The sequence below is a fragment of the Barbus barbus genome (assembly GCF_936440315.1).
Source record: "Barbus barbus genome assembly, chromosome: 12".
Taxonomy (NCBI): Eukaryota; Metazoa; Chordata; class Actinopteri; order Cypriniformes; family Cyprinidae; genus Barbus; species Barbus barbus.
In genome coordinates, this window is record NC_136740.1 from 18,021,444 (window position 1) to 18,039,793 (window position 18,350).

The window sequence follows — 18,350 nt, forward strand, 5'->3', positions numbered from 1 at the left end:
TATAACTTTAACAAAAGGGTAAACACATTGACCAAACTTTCACAATAGCAGACCCACATCATAACATGAAACTGGCCTCACCTGTAATAATTACCAGTGGTCTCAAATGATGTCCAAAACACAACCAAAACACAGGTCTGCTCCGATGGGGTATGGACAGGAAGGCAATAACAATGCTACATTCAATAAAAATGCAATGGTCAAAAAAATATTTACATAGTTACGAAAGCAAAATTAATATTTTAAAATGATTGCTATTGATGTCAAAGGCTGTGCATGTAATCAACACTATTTTGGTGCAAATTAACCTATCTCTTGATAATACAGTGCTTGATGTGTTATCACACCTCTGGTGTTCATGCAAAACATCAAACAACACTGTCAACACTGTTTATGCAAAACAAAAGTGTTGAGTTTCCTCGTCGGCCTAGGTCATTTTAGTTATTTTGCATTTTGTGGGGCCTGTGCAGTTCATAAATCAGAATTTCATCATGCATATATCATGAACAAAGCTGGATAACCATCATGGATTTACTATAAAAACTGAAGAAAAAACTGTAAGAACAACAGCATCTGGGAAGTGAGATTTGGTTGGGTTAGCAATGGAATAAAGCTATACATAACTCTCACTTTCAGAAGAGAAACTCTGCAGTCTTTTTTCTTCACAGTGCATTATTAATTTAGTCAGTTAGATGGTTGATATTTGATAATAATATTTCCACTTTCCACCCATGGCTCTCACACTTTTGTGCAACAGAACATGCTATTAATACCATTGCATTGACAGTTTTCTTCCGGGTTGACAGAGTGGGCGGGTCTCCGTGCTCCGTCTCCGTTAGACCGAGTAGCGGCGCTCACTCAGTGCTTTCAGCCGGAGCGCAGCGCTCATCCCGCGGACGGACTGTCCTCGGTCTTCGGCCAATTTACCCCATAATTACCAGCGAATAGGCCGCCCCGCGCCCACTAAACTAACAGGTTAACATCCTCCTCGGAGCGAGACAGCGGAATTTGAGAAAAGCGCTGTATTTCAGGCCAGCTCTCCTCTCGATCATGTTTGGGATTAATTTCTGAGGTAACGTTACTACGATCTGAAGATCACATTTATTTCCAGCGCGTGGAGCCTCAGATCTGCACCGGGACGAAGCGAACGGACTCCGCGGTCTCTCCTATCGTCCAGTGCGCTGTCGAAACGAGAGAAGGTAAACTCATTTAAATATTACAGCTAACATCTAACTTAACCCGCATAATTATCATCGACTCCCGGTTTCTTGGGCTCTTCTGTAGCAGACTGGAGTCGGTGTTAAGCAGAACAGACATGAGGTTAAACAGGAGCAGTGTTTTAATGCGGGATTTTGGGATTTTTCAAGCTTCCATAACATTTCTTGTAAAAAATCGCACCCGGACACAGTGAAGGCATGAATGCCAAGCCGATATAACAAATGTACCATTTGAAAGCTAACTAGTAGCCTATGTACGATTGTATTACTACTTATTCTGTAATTTACTAAGAAGTAATCAAATATTAACGTACAATGAGCAATAAATTAGGCTATTCATTTAGTTCATGTTAGTGTAAGCCCATTCAGTAATATTAAGTGATTAGTAAATGTAGTAAATGTTTAAAATTCCTATTAAGCAATATTTAGGAAGTATTTTTCACTGCTGGTTCATGTTAACTAATGCAGGTTCTTGTATTAATTCTAGTAGTTCCTACTATCTTCTCCATCCTAGTACAGATTAATGAAACATTATTAGTATCTATCCCAGGTGTTAATAGTAACATTCATTATGTCACTACTGCAGTTGTTGTTTTTTACTATGCAAATGTAATTATTAGTGAAAATGACTGCTTATACGTACAATAAAATCTGACCATTAGTTGAAAAATGTAGTTGGACTATTTATTACTGTCTAATAAACAGGTACTAATATTCAGCTGTCATTAAGAAAACTGAAACAGATAGTAATAACCCTTAAAATAGTCACTAGTAGATAAGACATTAATACTAAACATTTAGAATTTTGAATTCATTCTAGTCAGAAATAAATAGCTTAGAATAGAATAGAAAATTCCCATAGAATTCAGTGCCGATGTTTTGTTCCAATTTGTTACCGGAAACATTGGAATAGTTACTCTTTCATTTTGAGATAGTGACTAGTAACAAAGGAATAAGTGCTGATAACTAATTAATATGTACTAGTAGTGACTTATGTAATGTATGTAATGACTAGTGAAGTAAAAAAATATTTGCAAAAAAAAAAAAATTTACATGAAAAAGCCAAATAGTCACTGTTGGATTACTTGAAATGGTTTAAGTTGCCATAAGTACTTCGCTGTTCAAATTGACGTTGCTGCTCTTTTGAGGGCTGCTCCAGTGTGTAGGAAGAGTCAGAGAAGTAGGCTGACTTTAAAAGGAAGTGATCATGGAGCTGATCCTCAGTAAGTTGCTTCTATTCTTCTGCTGTCGATTTCAGTAATGGGAAACTTTGACCCACAGATACTTTGTTTGTGTGTTTGAATTATGTAATTATATAATTATGCTATGCTTATCACTGAATAACACTTGTCTGACAAAAGAGCTGTTTTATGGTTCAGTGGCTCTGAGGAGCCCATGGATGACATGACAGGCGAAATTGAGCATGCTTTTGTCGAACGCCCCAAGTTGTCATCGTCACGTATTGGGTTGCATGCTGCTGAAGCACTACTAAATATGTTGTCAGTCATGCTTACAGCCAACGACGCACCTCAAACTGCTGGCACATCGGGCAGCGTCCACTCCTTTAAATTTGATTACATTTGGAGCTCTGTGGTGGGGCTGACTTTATAGATCAGCGGATGATTGATCATCAAGATAGACGGTGCACTTTTGTCTCAGTAATCACTGGAAGGACCATTAGAAGATGAGAACGTGGAGATGGCGGGTGGCGGGCCCCTAGAGTCAAAAATGAAGCTGTACAAGCAGAGTGTGCAGGAACGGATCTGTCATGTTTTCTCACAGAGGAGAGAACGAGCTATCCATTATTTATCTTCTGCTGCTCTCACTGGCCTTTCTCTCGGCTCTAAACAGCACACGGGCTATGTGGAGTTTGGACAGACCCCCGGCTACATGTGTGCTTTAGTTGGGGGAATTGATAGTCCCAGTGTGTGAGGGGGTAAAGCGTAGCCTGAGGGCATCAAATGGTAGCTGAGCTTGGAGAATACGTTAAACCAAAAAGGGTAGAGGAAAAGCATCGCTTTGAGACTGCAATAAATCTCTAGTCTGTGCAGTATTGTTTTTATATTTTATTTGATAAATAATTCATAGAATCAACACAAGATTTTGTGGGTCAGGCAGATTTTTATTTTAATACTTTGTTTTTATTTAATTTTACAGTTACTGTATGTAACTCCAAAAGCTCAACTGACAGTAACATTACAAAACAATATTAGTATTATATAAAAAAGTTGAATAAAGTAGCCGAATAACATGGAAAAGAAAAAAGACATGAGGTGTAAATTTAAAATGGATGTAGATTAACTATGGTAAAATATGGTGGGAAAAAAGTAATAAAGAACCTTTTAAATAAAAAAAAAAACAGTTAAAATAATAACAGTAGCTTTCACTAATAGGGTAATATTTTCATGCAGTTGAAAAAAAATTTAATGGATAACACAATGAACAATCTTAATGGAAAAGATTGTCACACTTATGATAATAATGAAGGCATTTTCTAATAGGAAACAGAAAATTCATTGTGACAGACATTATATTTTGCTAAATTGTGATTGTGACAGTCCTTTTTCTTACAGACATATTGGTAGATTTAATTAATTAGCAGATTTAACCAATGATTGATGCTTAAAGTTGGCATGTTATAAAAATTGACACTGTGTAATAAATGCATTTTAAAGATCATATTGTGTATGGTTCATCCATGTATATTTCATTTTTCTTTTTAATTGATCTCATAATCATAATGCCATAACTTGATCTTCCAGTGAAAATGACTGACTCTGTGGTGATGTATACCAGACATCTCCAATCATTTTATCTGCTTAAACGGCGCCCCTCTAAAATCACCCACATCTCAAAATCCAATCAACAACCACTAAATAGAACCAGACTCCTACCCCACACTTTTTTCCTTTTTGGATAATCTGTTACACTCAGATTTACGTCACAGTATGGAAAAAAAAAATATCTGCTGCTGCTTCCGTTTCATCATGAGTAACTTGAAAATCCAAAAAGTCATTAATAACATAATGTTCTTGGCAATAGAAAAAGATAAGGTCAGGCAGATGTGGAAGTAGCTCAGTGCTGAGAAATCTTGGAGAGGAGAGGCTGCCGGGTCCTACATTTATAGGAAATCATATCATATAATCATATTCCACGGGACCGGCCTGTGCAGTGCAGCATGCTGTTTCCCCTTTCTGCAAGACTTCAGCAGAACTGCATCCTTAATGCGTACAGTACTCGGCATGTGAATGCACACGCTCGATTGCGCAAGTGAGGCGCATGTTGTTGGACTGACAGTGGGAGCGGCTCTGTGTTTGACACGCTACTTTGCTCTTGCCTTTAACTTCGTTCTTGATGTGCGAGTTTATGCTGTTGTGCATTCGTCAATGTTTGTGTTGGAGAAGGGGGGGTGTTTAGTGTGTTCCTCCAAGAGGCTTTGGAACAATAGTCCCATTTTGTGACTCTCCCTAGCTGCTGCCCGGGCCTGGTCGAGCGCTTGCCAGAACAGACTTACAGATGGAAGGGATCGTGTTCCTGCCGGCACCTGGCATCACAGAGCACAGGAATGCCATTGTTCCTCAGTAACCCAGCGTCCGACTCGCTTTCCTGGACAGGCAATGTCGAAGCGAGGGTGGAACTGAATTATAAGTCGCATGACGCAATGAATAACAGTTAAAGTGCCGTTGACCGTCATTGGCAACGTCTGACATGAGAGCTTGGGAGAGCGAAAGCTTATGAAGGAAAACCTAGGACTGTTGTCCAGGGTCATCGGTAATGGATTAGATTAAGACCCTCCTTTAGCACTTGTGAAGCACTCTGATATTGACATTTGGGTTAATGGGGATCTCCAGAGGGCCGGTTGATGGCGGCTGCTAGACGAGGTGGGACCTTTAAGGCCGTATTTTAATACAAGGCCTTAAATAGAAATGACCGCAAACAAATAATGTTTCATAACCTTTCCTGTTGGTTCCTCGCAGTCAGAATCCACCGTTTGCTCAAGCTTCATATCTAACCTCAGATATAGTGTTACTGTTGTAGATTTAAATGTTTATCCTAAAATATGGTTTGCTCATTGTGACCATTCTTGTATACAGTAGACACCTGTATTCCATACATCAACATCCATGAATGCATAGTGGAAACTCTTTGAGTTACAGCTAAAGTGATTTATATATATATATATATATGACAAACATCTAATTTTTTAAAATGCAAGGTACTGCTACTCCGTAGTATAGCGATTTCAGGGGTGCAAAAGGGGGCACTGCCCCCTCAGAAAGAATTTGTGCCCCCTCAGTTTTCTTAACGAACTTATTTATTTAAACCGTTAATGGATAATTAATTGGAGGAGCATGGGCGCACAGTCTCCAGAGCGCATAAAGTATTTGATTTGAGCAGATCAATCAGCATCTGACTTGAAGCAGTATAGCTAGGGTGACCATACGGGCCATTTTTACAGGACGCACCCTTGCCAGGATTTCTAGATCGCCTAAAATATACAGGTTTTGGCTGTTTGCACTTTCCATCCTCTCCCCTCCTTGCGGAACATGTTTGAAAGTGAAATCGGAAAAAATAGCGCACATACGAAAGCCGTTGCACTCTTTCGCGATCGTCAGCAACTGCATGCGATCACAGATTGCATCACCGCTAGTTCTTTGAAGTCAGATTGGTGTGTCCCAGCCTTAAGAGTATACATATAGTTTTAAGAACAGGTTTAGGATTAAAGATTGGCCTGCCCCCAAAGCCACGCCATTGGTTGAGGCAGTGTTGCTAATTTGGACTGGTATGAATACTCAAATAGAACAACGTTTAGCACCACACAACCACAATATTTAATTTTTTTTGAGGAAATCAATCTATAAATGGCTTTAACAGAAAGTAAATCGAAAACTTTAACTTACAGGTAATGTTTACATTATTTCAAATAACGAACATGTTTTTATGGTTGTAGTTTTAGTAAATTGTAATAACCCTGCATGTTCACAGTTAGTTTCACTTGAAACGGTGTGAGGAACTGAAACATCAGGGGATGTAGAAAGAAAGCTGGCCAGACAGAGACAGGGAACTGTCCTGTGAGCGTTGGAGCAGTAGACAGATGAGATCAGCAGAATATTTCTCCGACACCAAGTTACTTTTGAAAAAGAAAAGTGAAAATACGGAAACGGCACCTGAATATTGGTAAGTTTTGAGTAGTATTAGTAAGTAGCATGTTCTGTATGTGTCTAGTATGTAAGGGATGTGTGGAGCATGATGATATTTGATCTCAGTATTCACCAAAATGGTGTATTTACCAACATTCTTTAAAGTATCTTCTTTGATGTTCTAGAAAAGAAAAAAACGTGGAACGACACAAGGGTGAATAAATGATAATAGAATTTTTACTTTTGGGTGCACTATCCCTTGAGTTTCCAGCCATGTGTTTGTCTAACAGAGGCAGCTGGGCTGTAATTAGATTTTGTCCAGACTCTTATTGCTGTGGAGATGCAGATCTCCAGCTCATGGTCCACCGGCTAACAAATTCACCATAATGATGATCTCTGAGATTTTTCATTAGATTAGAGGAAATGTCTGCAGGAAATGTTGACAGGCTTTTTTGAGCCGATGTTGCACTGTTCAATGCTGATCTGAAATGAAATTAAAGCTCATTAGGACTGTGGCCCATTTGATCTGTGGCCCATTAGTTCGCATGTTCCTTACGTTACATTGTCTAACAGATAGCGTGACATCATCTTCAAGCTGCCATTTTTCTTGAAACTGCATTTGGAGCATATTTGGCATCGTTGACATTAACAAGATTATTTCTTCTCATATTGGGCTGGAGGATGATTAATCACAGGAGATCCCCTTCTCCATGCATTGGGATCCTACTTTGATTTCCTTTCATCTTCGCTCCTCACGTCTCCCTTGCTATCATACTTTCTCTTTCTCTTTCCCTCCTCCTCTGTTTCGTTCAGTTTATCTTTCTCTGAGATTCTTTCTCTCGCCTTAGTCATATTTAGCAATGAATCATTTTGCCTTCGAGCGTATAAGGACCTAAATGCAATATCATAATTTTTGATCTGTGTCAGTTGAGAGACAGTGATCTAAATTGATGTTCTGTGATGACCAAAATATTATAGGCAGGTATTGTGGTAGTAAAACTCATTTGAACCTCCTTCAGTAGCAAAGCGAAATATATATCTGGACATGGTTCAATAGAGCATCTGGCAAAACATCGGGATTGGACTGGAGTAATGAGTTAGTTGTCCACTTGTTTCCGTCTCCTAATGAAGTCAGAGACATTAACTATATTAAGTGGCGGATGGTATAATGGCTCAGGATGTAAAGTGACTGGCTTTAGATCGGATAACAGAGGCACAAAGGAAACAGGCAGATTACATTGTGATAAAGAGACATGCGCTGAACAGAACTATAGAAACTGGGATGTTGGTCGAGTTACAGACACGTGTACTGAGGAGAACAGAAACTGGAATGGAGGTTGGGTTACACCGTTGAAGAGAGAGCTGCATTGTGTGAATGTGAGTGGAGGAAAAGAGGGGATGTGACATTGAGACGGGGGCGATTCTAGGATTTCAGTCTTACAGGGGCTCAGCTTCTCACTTGAGCTGATGTGTAAAGGTCTGAGAGGTTGCGATTTTGAATCTTACTTGACATTAAAAAAAAGATTAATCTAACAATGTCTATATAGTTTTTGAAGTCAGAAGACGGAAACAAGTGGACAACTAACTCATTACTCCAGTCCAATCCCGATGTTTTGCCAGATGCTCTATTGAACCATGTCCAGATATATATTTCGCTTTGTTACTGAAGGAGGTTCAAACATATTGTACCTGAAAATAAAGCACTGTATGTTTTATTTGTATATATGCGTATTTGTAATGTGTATTAGGGCTGCACAATTAATCGAATTTCTAATCGCAATTACGATTATGGATGCCAGGATTACATAATCGTTCAAAGCCGCGATTACAAAAATAAATAAACAAACAATTAAAAATGGCCACTTGCATTATTCTGTGTGCTTAAGAGGTGTTTGCAGCGCAGGGTTTAACAAACTCAAACACACTGGATAAAAGACATTTTGTCTAACTGATAGTCGTTGTCACTCTGTTATTCATGATAGATATGTTAAACGCCAAACGTGTCAAAAGCGGAACAAAATAGTGGTACTGGTTTGAACCGCGCGCCACTCTGACCTTTTCACACTGACCTTCAAACAATGGCATAAATCTGTTCAAAATAATCGTTATTAATAATCGCAATTACAATCTCAAGGGAATAATCGACAATTATGATTTTTGTCATAATCGTGCAGCCCTAATGTGTATCTTTGTTCTTATTTTTTCATAAGAAAGATAAAATAATGACAAAGATTTTTATCTTCGCCCACTTTGGCCTAAATATCTCGAAAGGCTTTGTCTTTATAATTAGTTTGCCTGTAATGCTCAGACAACTTGCAAAATAGTAAAACCAACATGACAAAGAACCGTGATAAAATCGTGAATCGTGATATTATATTTTTTCCATATCGCCCACCCCTACATTATGATTGTTCAAAAGTCACTTATGCTTATCAAGGATGCATTGATTAGATTATTTGTTGCAAAAATACAGTAAAAACAATAATATTGTGAGATATTATTGCCACTGTTTTTCATTTTAATATATTTTAAAAAGTGCCAGTAAGTGTGTGTGTGCATGTGCTGGATGCCCTGCTGTTAGCCTGTGTGTTTGACAGTGCTTGTGGCCTTCTCCGAGTACAGATAGTGTTTTATGGAAATAGGTCATCCTTAGCCAAAAGGGATCGGAGACAGACTTGTCTAAAGGAACAGCGCTGAGTTGAACCTGTTATCGCCAATGCCAAACAGTACCACTAATGGACAGGCCAGCTCAAGTTTGTTACACTCCAGTATTTGGGAAAAGTCTTAGTGGTGCAGAGGTCTTGTCATGACTAGCCGTAGCTTTTATGCTAGCAAACAGTTTCTCCTTTTGCAATAGGTTGAAGGTCACAACAGGGTTATTATTGTTAACTAAGAGTAAACCCATAAAAACATTTTTGTTAATTGAAATAAAATAAACATTAACTGAAATAACCTAAATATTAAAACCTTGGTAATACCTCTTGTTTTTATTTAGATTAGCTGGATGTATACTGAAATAGAAATGAATAAAACTATATAGACTTATTAAAAAATAACTAATAAAATTACAAAAACAACACAACAAAATTAGGCCTACAAAAATGAAAGTTAAAAATGGAAAAAATTAAAACTAATTTAAAATATTTAATATTAAAAACTCTAATATTATCTCAGTGATTCTAAACACTGGATCACAACAGGGAAGGGAAGACTCTTTACTTTTTGTTCATCTTTAACTTAATGCATGACAACATGAAAATGATCTTATCTAAATCAGCAAGTAGTCAGTGTTAATCGCTAAACTAACAAAGCCGCATCGCAACAAGAGCCCAGTGCAGTTTATATTTAAATAAATGCATAAATAATTTATTCAAATAAATAATAATAATTTTATTTGACTGTATCTCCTCATATAACTCATGTAAATTTAATGGCTGTAAATTACATCTCACACAGGATGTGGCTAAATATTTTCATATTCTCATTCGCTCTAACTTGCAAACTGCTACCGTAGTCAGATTATCTGGTAAATGTTATTTAGGTTTGCTTTAGGGGATAGAACAGCTTGCTTGCTCAGGCTCAGCCACTGTTGTCCTAACTGTCTCCACAGACCTCATTCTGCAATGCTAAGTCCTTATTTTCAGCGTACTGAGCTTGTATCTCTTCTCAGTCGATGGAAAACCAAGCCTAACAGTGTTCATGTTTATGTAGCTGGTCTCCAGAGTTTATGAAACAGGCTGTTTGCACCTAATTTACAGCTACTGTAACCATAGCATGATGCTTAGCAGAGCAATGCAGTGACTTGGAAAGAAGGATGTAGGTATGTGAAGATCCACAATTCATTTGTTCTGCCGAACACAAAGGAAGATATTTTGAAGAAAGTTTGTAACCAGGCTGTTTTGGGGCACCATTGACTTCCATAGTAAAAAAAATAAAAAATACTATGGAAGTCAATGGTGCTCCAGAACTGCTCTGTTTCCCACATTCTTCAGAATATCCTCCTTTGTGTTCAGCAGAACAAAGACATTCATACAGGTTTGGAACTACTGAAGGGTGAGTAAATGATGACAGAATTTTCATTTTTGGGTGAACTATCCCTTTAATTGTAAAAATTGAATTAATAGTGAAGTGTCCATTACAGCATTCTGCCATTATGACAGAGGCTTTTCATTCATTCATTCATTTAAAAAAAAACTAAATAAACAATTCCAAAGGGGTGGGGCAGAAACAGTAACATTTGTTTGCCGATGCTCTATATATCGGTACCATATCGTTTTGGACATGAAAAACAAAACTATTATTAAAATGTTAAACAAATTGTAAATGGGAAGTGAGCGAAACACAACAACACTAGAACACATCCTGTGTGAGATGTAATTTACATGAAACAGCAATAAAGTAATTCAGAAACATATTTTACACTTGTTTATGAATGCATAGTCTAAATAAAGTAATTGCCCTACACAAAATAAGTATTTTAACTATTTCCCCGCCAGATTGTTATTGGGCCCTATGAAATCCATTTTATTTTTTCCCAAATTCCATTTAGTTTTTCTTCAAATTCTGTTTTTTTTCCATTTTAATTTGTCTAGATTAAATTTTTTTTTTTTTCAGTTTTAATTTCCCATTTTAATTAGGGCTGCACGATTATGACAAAAATCATAATTGTCGATTATTCCCTTGAGATTAATTGCGATTATTAATAACGATTATTTTGAACAGATTTATGCCATTGTTTGAAGCTGCATGCCATATATTTTATATAAAATATATATTTAAATAAAGTCTGAAAACACTCTTCCTGAACTTTTATTGCTTTTCTATAGCATTGAGCCTTAAATGTCAACTATACATTGGGTTGGTTTCTTCTTTAAACAAAAAAAGGTAACATTATGCATGGTATAAATATGTTATATAAAGCTGTTTCATTTACAGTTAAACAGACCAAATTTCAAATTAAAGTAACATTTTACAGTACAATTTATATTATCAGGGCTCCAGACTAACATTGGAGAGCAGTGGCACCAGCACCTGATTTGGTAGCACTGAACATGAAATATTACAAGTTTTGTCTCTTAGAAATGTACATTAGAACAGGAGCTTGAGTTCAGAGTAGCAGGAGCTTGAGTTGGGATGCACATGTACATTTGACAGTGCCATTGTGAAAACTGTAACAGCCTCATCTTTTATAACCAAAAGTACAGCACCTCATTACCATGGTAAAAAAGTAGCCTAACTATATGGTTTCTATGGTGTTTGCGTTTAAAAACAGTAGCCTAACGACATTGTCAATTACAAATCTACATCAACTGATAGAATAATTAACAAAATAATGTAATTATATTCCATTACTCCTTTAACATATTTAGTATATTAACAATATAACAATACTCGATATGAATATCCACTGTACCATTGTTACCGTTAGTGTTACTACAGTAAAACTATGGTCAATGTGGGTGATTTGTGGATTGAAACGTCTTCTAACTGTATCGTTGTTTCACTGTTTCTGCATCAGTGTTGATGAGAATAACAGCTCCGATTTATTTGCCTTTAAACTAGTTTAAATTAAAGAGATGTGATTTGTACTGGAGAACTCTGCGCTGAACTCGAGTGCTTCTTACTGGATTTCACAGCATTGTTTAGCACGAGATCGTGACTGGTTACTGTAATAAACGCATACGCTCTAAGCTTGCGCTGTGCTGTTTTCTTTTGAGGTGAGCGGATAAAAGGTCAGTGTGGCGCGTGGTTCAAACCAGTACCACTATTTTGTTCCGCTTTTGACACGTTTGGCATTTAACATATCTATCATGAATAACAGAGTGACAACGACTATCAGTTAGACAAAATGTCTTTTATCCAGTGTGTTTGAGTTTGTTAAACCCTGCGCTGCAAACACCTCTTAAGCACACAGAATAATGCAAGTGGCCATTTTTAATTGTTTTATTTATTTTTGTAATCGTGGCTTTGAACGATTATGTAATCCTGGCATCCATAATCGTAATCGCGATTAGAAATTTTTAAAATTATAAAAAAGGATGTCTAAGTAATTAAAATCATGAAACTTACATAATTTAACAGCAATTTATTAAAAGGTTAACAAAAATGTAATTTTAAGGCCCTATGAAATCTGTTTTAGAATCTTTTTTTCCCTCAAATTCAGTTTTAGTTTTACCACGTGTCTTCTATTAATTTTATGTATTCCATTTTAATGGTGTCATTAAATTCTAATAATCAAAAGCATCTCAAATTTATTGATTTTATATATAAAAAAACCTTTTTGTTATTTTCTTTCTTTCTTTTTTTCAGAGATACTGTGTATTTACATTTTTCTGGTAAATAAATTATGGTAAATTATTTTTCTGGTGAACATTTCTTAAAAATAATGATTTAATAGCAATTTTATTAGTAGTTTATTAGTATTAATAGTACTATCATTACATTAAGTGATATATTTCTGTCACAGTTTTTTCAAGTTAAACCAAACTTTTATTTTGAAGGCTTGCTGTGGAGACCTTTAAGTTTCTGTTTGTATATAATATGATGACAGTTTTTCTCAAAAGAAATTATGAAATGCTCATGAAGTGACTCTCAGGGCCCTAGTATTTTCAGTTGCCAGTCACCACCTGCATTTTTATCATATTTTGTTATATGAATATGTAAACAGTGAATATATAAAAGGAAAGAACAGAACCACTTTTAAAAAGGGTGCCGTTTTTTACATGCTGCTGAATGTGTGGTTATCATATTAGCTTACTTGTTCATAAACAAATTCTGGTTTACACAGATCTTCTTCGCTTGCTTTTGGATCTCGAGGAAGGAGAAGAACAGCCCCCGTTACCCTGTAACAGTAAAAAACATCAGTTGCCGGAATAACAAAATCACTGACAGAAAATGTTGTCAACGGGGAGGAAGGAGTTAATGTAAATTCTGTTAATTGACTTTAATAATTGCGAATGTCAAGAGAAATGATCAACACTTCCGATTTGTCATAATTGGAGTCTTACAGCAGTGTTCACCCTCACTGTCTCTCCCTCGCTGTTTTTGGTTGGAGCTGGAGTGAAGACAGCTTGTGCCTTTCTTGAGAGAAGATGAATTCTCTCGTTTCGCAACACATTTCGTTGTGTGTGTGTGTGTGTCTCGCTGCTTTGGGGCTGGCAGACGTGACTTGTCCATAGCGCTTGCATCTGTGGCTGTGCCACCCTGAAGTGTTTACTCACACTGTGCTCTTGATTGATTTTTCTCTCTCTCTCTGTCCTCTTTCAGTCGCCCTCTGTGTCTCAAAAAGAGAGAGAAGGCCTGTGTAGTATCATCAGGGTTTTGCAGGGTGCTTTCTCCAAATGGCTTCAAATAAATCGTTTTAATGTTCCCTCATTTTCTGCTGCCAAGCTTTGTCTAACGACGGCACTGTAATGTAGTTCAGTTTAATCAAGCACATTAAAACTCTCACAGACATTAAACTGTGTTATCTTTCTTTGTGTCTTTTGTTACATTAGTGCACTAGTCTGTTTGAGCAAACTGTCCAGCTAGCGGAGAGTGGGGTAAAATGCGTCACCTCCTAAATCTAGCACACCAAACCAAAGTTGTGGAGATCCATCATATATTTTTAGATAGGCCTAGAATTTTTATGTTTTTGTTTTCTATTGCAACATCTAATTTCTGCGTGGCAGGTAAACATAAGTTTATGTCAAAGAAAAATATTTAAAAATAATTAATTTTTAAAATAAATTAATTGCCAGTGTATAATCGCAAAATGTACCTAAACTATTATTAAATTAAGTATTTTGCCCCAAATATTAGCAGCTTAACTTGTAGTGATAGTAAGCTTTGCCGGCAAATGCAAAGAAAATACTACTATTAAAAATATCATTACTATTTCTAAATGTTGAAAATTGTAACCTTAAATTAAAAATATTTTGATTATTAAAACAGTTTCTTGCTGGTTTATGGAAATGTGAATGAGGTTATGCATTGGTAAATCATTTGTATTTTTATTTGCAATTTAATTCCTTAAAATATTTTGTCTGTGGACTTTTTTCTTATTTCAGTTGAAAGGAGACACTGCTGAAATATATTTAGGCATATTAGTTTTACCGCTATCTCATTTCTCCTTGCCCAGAGGATAATGTTGAAAGAAGTGGCAAAGCTTACCCACTCCCCTGCTTAGTTTAGCACAGCTTCTCCTCTCCTGCAAGTTATCGTCATGCTTCAGACTATGCTGCATGTTTGCACTATGCTCTCAGTAAACTTTACGCTCCATCCCTCCGTCCAGACCTCAGTCAGCCACAGATGAAGAGCTCTCCACAGACCTGCGATAAGGTGATGGGCCTCAGCGATGCAGAGCTGTGTGTGTGTGATTCTGTTTGTGTGTATCTCTCACTTCAGCTTTTTGTGGCTGCAGTGGAGCAGGTTCATGTGAAATCTCAAGCAGGCAATTCCAAGAGCTGAACATGAATAGTGAATGAAAACTTCTATCTTGAATCTAATATGTGTTTTGTCTCATTCCATTGACATTTTTTACTTGCCATCACAACATAAAAATGGACTCTGTTTACTTTCTTCAAGGAAAATATATTTTTTGCATGATTAATCAGTTCATGTTATTCTATAAAATATATGTCTACATAATTTTTCATCAAATTGTAATAACATGCTCCACTTCTGAAATGACTTTGGCTGATATCCCAAATCCCTCTTGCTTTCCGATAACACATACACTGATAATTTTTTTTAGATGCTGATAAGCCATCTAAAATTCTATTAGGCCACATTCACACAGTAGAAGAATACGGTTGTCTGTCTTGTATTTGATTCCTCAATACGGTTCCGTTCTCACACAGTTCAGTTATTTATGGCTGTGATAACCGCATTCTGTAAGCAAAATCACAGCGGTACATTTTGAGGACTTGCAACCACTTTCTCGGAAAACGGAACCGGGCTGAGTGACTAGACACGTCGTGAAGTGCGAGAAAGCCACTCTGCTTCAAAAAAGTCTGTCTATAATATGTTGCAGGTTTTCGTGTGTGTTTCGGTAATTTACAGAGATGCAGATATGTGTGTCATATGAAGGTTTTCTTCATCACCGGTTTTGTGTAATATGCGTGACTCAAATGCTCCGTTCTCTACCCAGATTTAAATCTGCTGTCAGTTATTGAAGATCCAGTGGGTGAAGTGAACACGCGGCTCGATTGGACTTTTCAGTTTTATGGATGTCGTCATTTTTTATATTACTTTGGTCACTATCACTGTGGTTTCTGGTAAGGAATTCAAGCTTGACTCCGGTTGCATGTTCATACAGACAGGTTTCGAAAGATGCTACTATGAGCTGCTGTGTGAACAGAATCAAGACACACTTTTTTACGTAAATGCGGTTGTCAATTCCAAAAACTGACAGTGTAAACATTAATTTAGGCATTATTTTGTCTAAATTAATTAAATATAAGCTCTAACTCTAAACATCAACTGTTTTGTATGCTGCGTGTCAATTTAGGCATCACAACACTGTAAAGTTAGGACAATGGATATTTCTTTTTAGATTTCTTTTATTAAGGGAAAGGGAAGTGGTGTGTGGCCAAGAATGGTGACCCATACTCAGAATTTGTGCTTTGCATTTAACCCATCCAAGTGTACATGCAGTAGTGAACATACACCCGGAGCAGTGGGCAGCCAATGCTGCGGCGCCCGGGGAGCAGTTGGGGGTTCAGTGCCTTGCTCAAGGGTCTCTCCTCAGTCGTGGTATTGAGGGTGGAGAGAGTGTTGGTTAGACACTGAGACTGAGACTTGAACCCCAACTTTCTATCCATAAGGTCACGACTGCCCTCATTAAATTACTAGTGTTGTTAAAGGTTCACTTTAAATAAATGTTAAATAAAGACAAGGGTAATAAACAAGTAAAACAGAATAAATTAGCATAAACAGTTACCTTCTATTGTGCATCTGTACTTTTCAGATTCTTTTATGGAATTTATGGAAAAGCCACTTTCCACAATCTAATAATTTCCTTTGATCAAATCAAAATCAAATCCATTTTTTCATGAATTATTCTCTTTTCAGAAATGTCTAATTATGGAAGTAAATTGGGCTGTTCATGTTGACCTTAAACATAATCCTCACTAAATGCATTGTTTATACTGTATGTATCTTCATTTTTTCAAGCAGTTTTTTTTTGCAGTGGCAACATGATTGCACAGTATTGCTTTTAACAGGGTATTAACTGCCCCCACTAGTCTGTCTACAGCAGGTATAAAGTCATAATGCTTGAGGGCTGATAGAGGAGCAATCTTTGAGCAGACACTGCTGTTGCTGTTTGTCGCTTTGACTCATCCCAATGATGGATGCTCAAATCCTGAGCCCACTTCTGTAACATTGAGTCACATGGTGTCGGGGTTTAGTGAAACACTTTGAAGTGCATGCTAGCATAGAGTCAGGGATAGGTCTGACCTTTGGATCTGTGAAGAGGTAATTTCCCTCCTACTTTGTCTCCATAGCGACTCACCTCCTGATGAGGTCATCTCATGCCCTTATGCACATGCTCAATCATGTCTCTCCCCTGAGTCTCATCTTACAGTGAGTCGGGAGAATTATTCCAAATGTCAGGCGAGATTTGTTTTGGAGTGCTTGCTTTCTTGTTAACATTTTGCACATGTCTCAGTGCAGAAACACAAACTGGCCATGAAAGCCCGAGAGTCTCTGCTGTTGCACAGACAGTGAGTCAGCCTCTTCTCCAAGTACACTCATTTGATTTTGGGAGATGCTTGACTCTTGGTGATATGCTCAACAGTTTGAACCACCCAACTTCTAGTTTTAAACTGTTTGGAGTGGCTTTTTTTAGATTTCCCATCTCCCTGAGTGGAACAGTTAAAGATAAATCCAGTCAACAAATGAAAAGCCATTCATCCAAATGTGGCTTTTTTCAGATATCATTATCTCTATTTCAGTGTTTCCTGCACGCAAAAACAAACACAGTGCAAGTCGTGATGTCTGATTTGTGAAAAAGCACATGTTATGAACAGGATATTTTTAATAATTCAGTCAGAAAGATTCACAAAACAGCCTCATACAAGCTTTAGGCTTAAATCAGATGAATTGTTCACTTGCCATTCCCAACTAGGGATGGGCGATATGATCAAAATTTTATATCACGATATCAGTAATTTTATTTCAGTGTAACGTAGAGGTGTGCGATATGACGATTTTTGATCGTGGACGTAAAGTACATTATTTGCACACAAGCATTGCTGGTTAAATGTTTAATTCGCGTGCTGGTCTGCGCTTTTTCTGAGCGCATACACCTGAAGCACGCACACTAAAAAGCCTGTTTAACAGCGCCTGATTACTCAACTAAGTTATCTTTTGCGCTAATACTGTCAAAACACACAAGGTTTACATATAGACTTTAGAGATTATCTCTAAAATGAAAGTATGCTCAGCAGAAGAAAGAAACTCATTCAGATTTAAAACAACTTTTGAGTAAATGATGGTATAAAAATAAAACATTATGACAGAATTGACAGATGACAGAATATTTATTTTTGGGGGAACTATTCCTTTAACGTTAACAAAACAACAAAACACAAAGAGAAAAATCACTCACTATTCTTGACTGAAAAGCTTGATACAGATGCTTTAGGAATCAGTCTATGTAGTGTTTTATTTATATATTTGTTCATTCAGTTTCTTGAATGCTCTGCTAAATACACCTATTGTACCTGAAAATAAAGCACTGTTTGTTTTATTTGTATATTATGTGTATTTGTAATATGTGTCTTTGTTCTTATTTTTTAATAAGAAAGATAAAATAATCACAAAGATTTTTATCTTCGCCCACTTTGGCCTAAATATCTGCCATGTCTTTTTTTGTGCTTTTTGTTACCTTGAAACCTTTGTCTTTCTAGTTTGGCTGTAATGCTCAGACAACTTGTAAAAAACAAAATAGTAAAACCAATATGACAAAGAATCGTTCCAAACCTGTAAGACCTTCGTTCACCGGAAC

General features: G+C 36.9%; 1 protein-coding gene across 1 annotated transcript in view; it reads left to right on the top strand.

The window, feature by feature from the left end:
* Positions 1-804: 804 nt before the first annotated feature.
* Positions 805-18,350, top strand: part of LOC306878268 (polypeptide N-acetylgalactosaminyltransferase 1) — a 119,331-nt gene continuing 101,785 nt past the window's right edge. The window contains exon 1 of the mRNA XM_079430509.1: positions 805-1,199. The gene's annotated coding sequence lies outside the window, so the exon portion shown is untranslated. The remainder of the gene's footprint in view (positions 1,200-18,350) is intronic.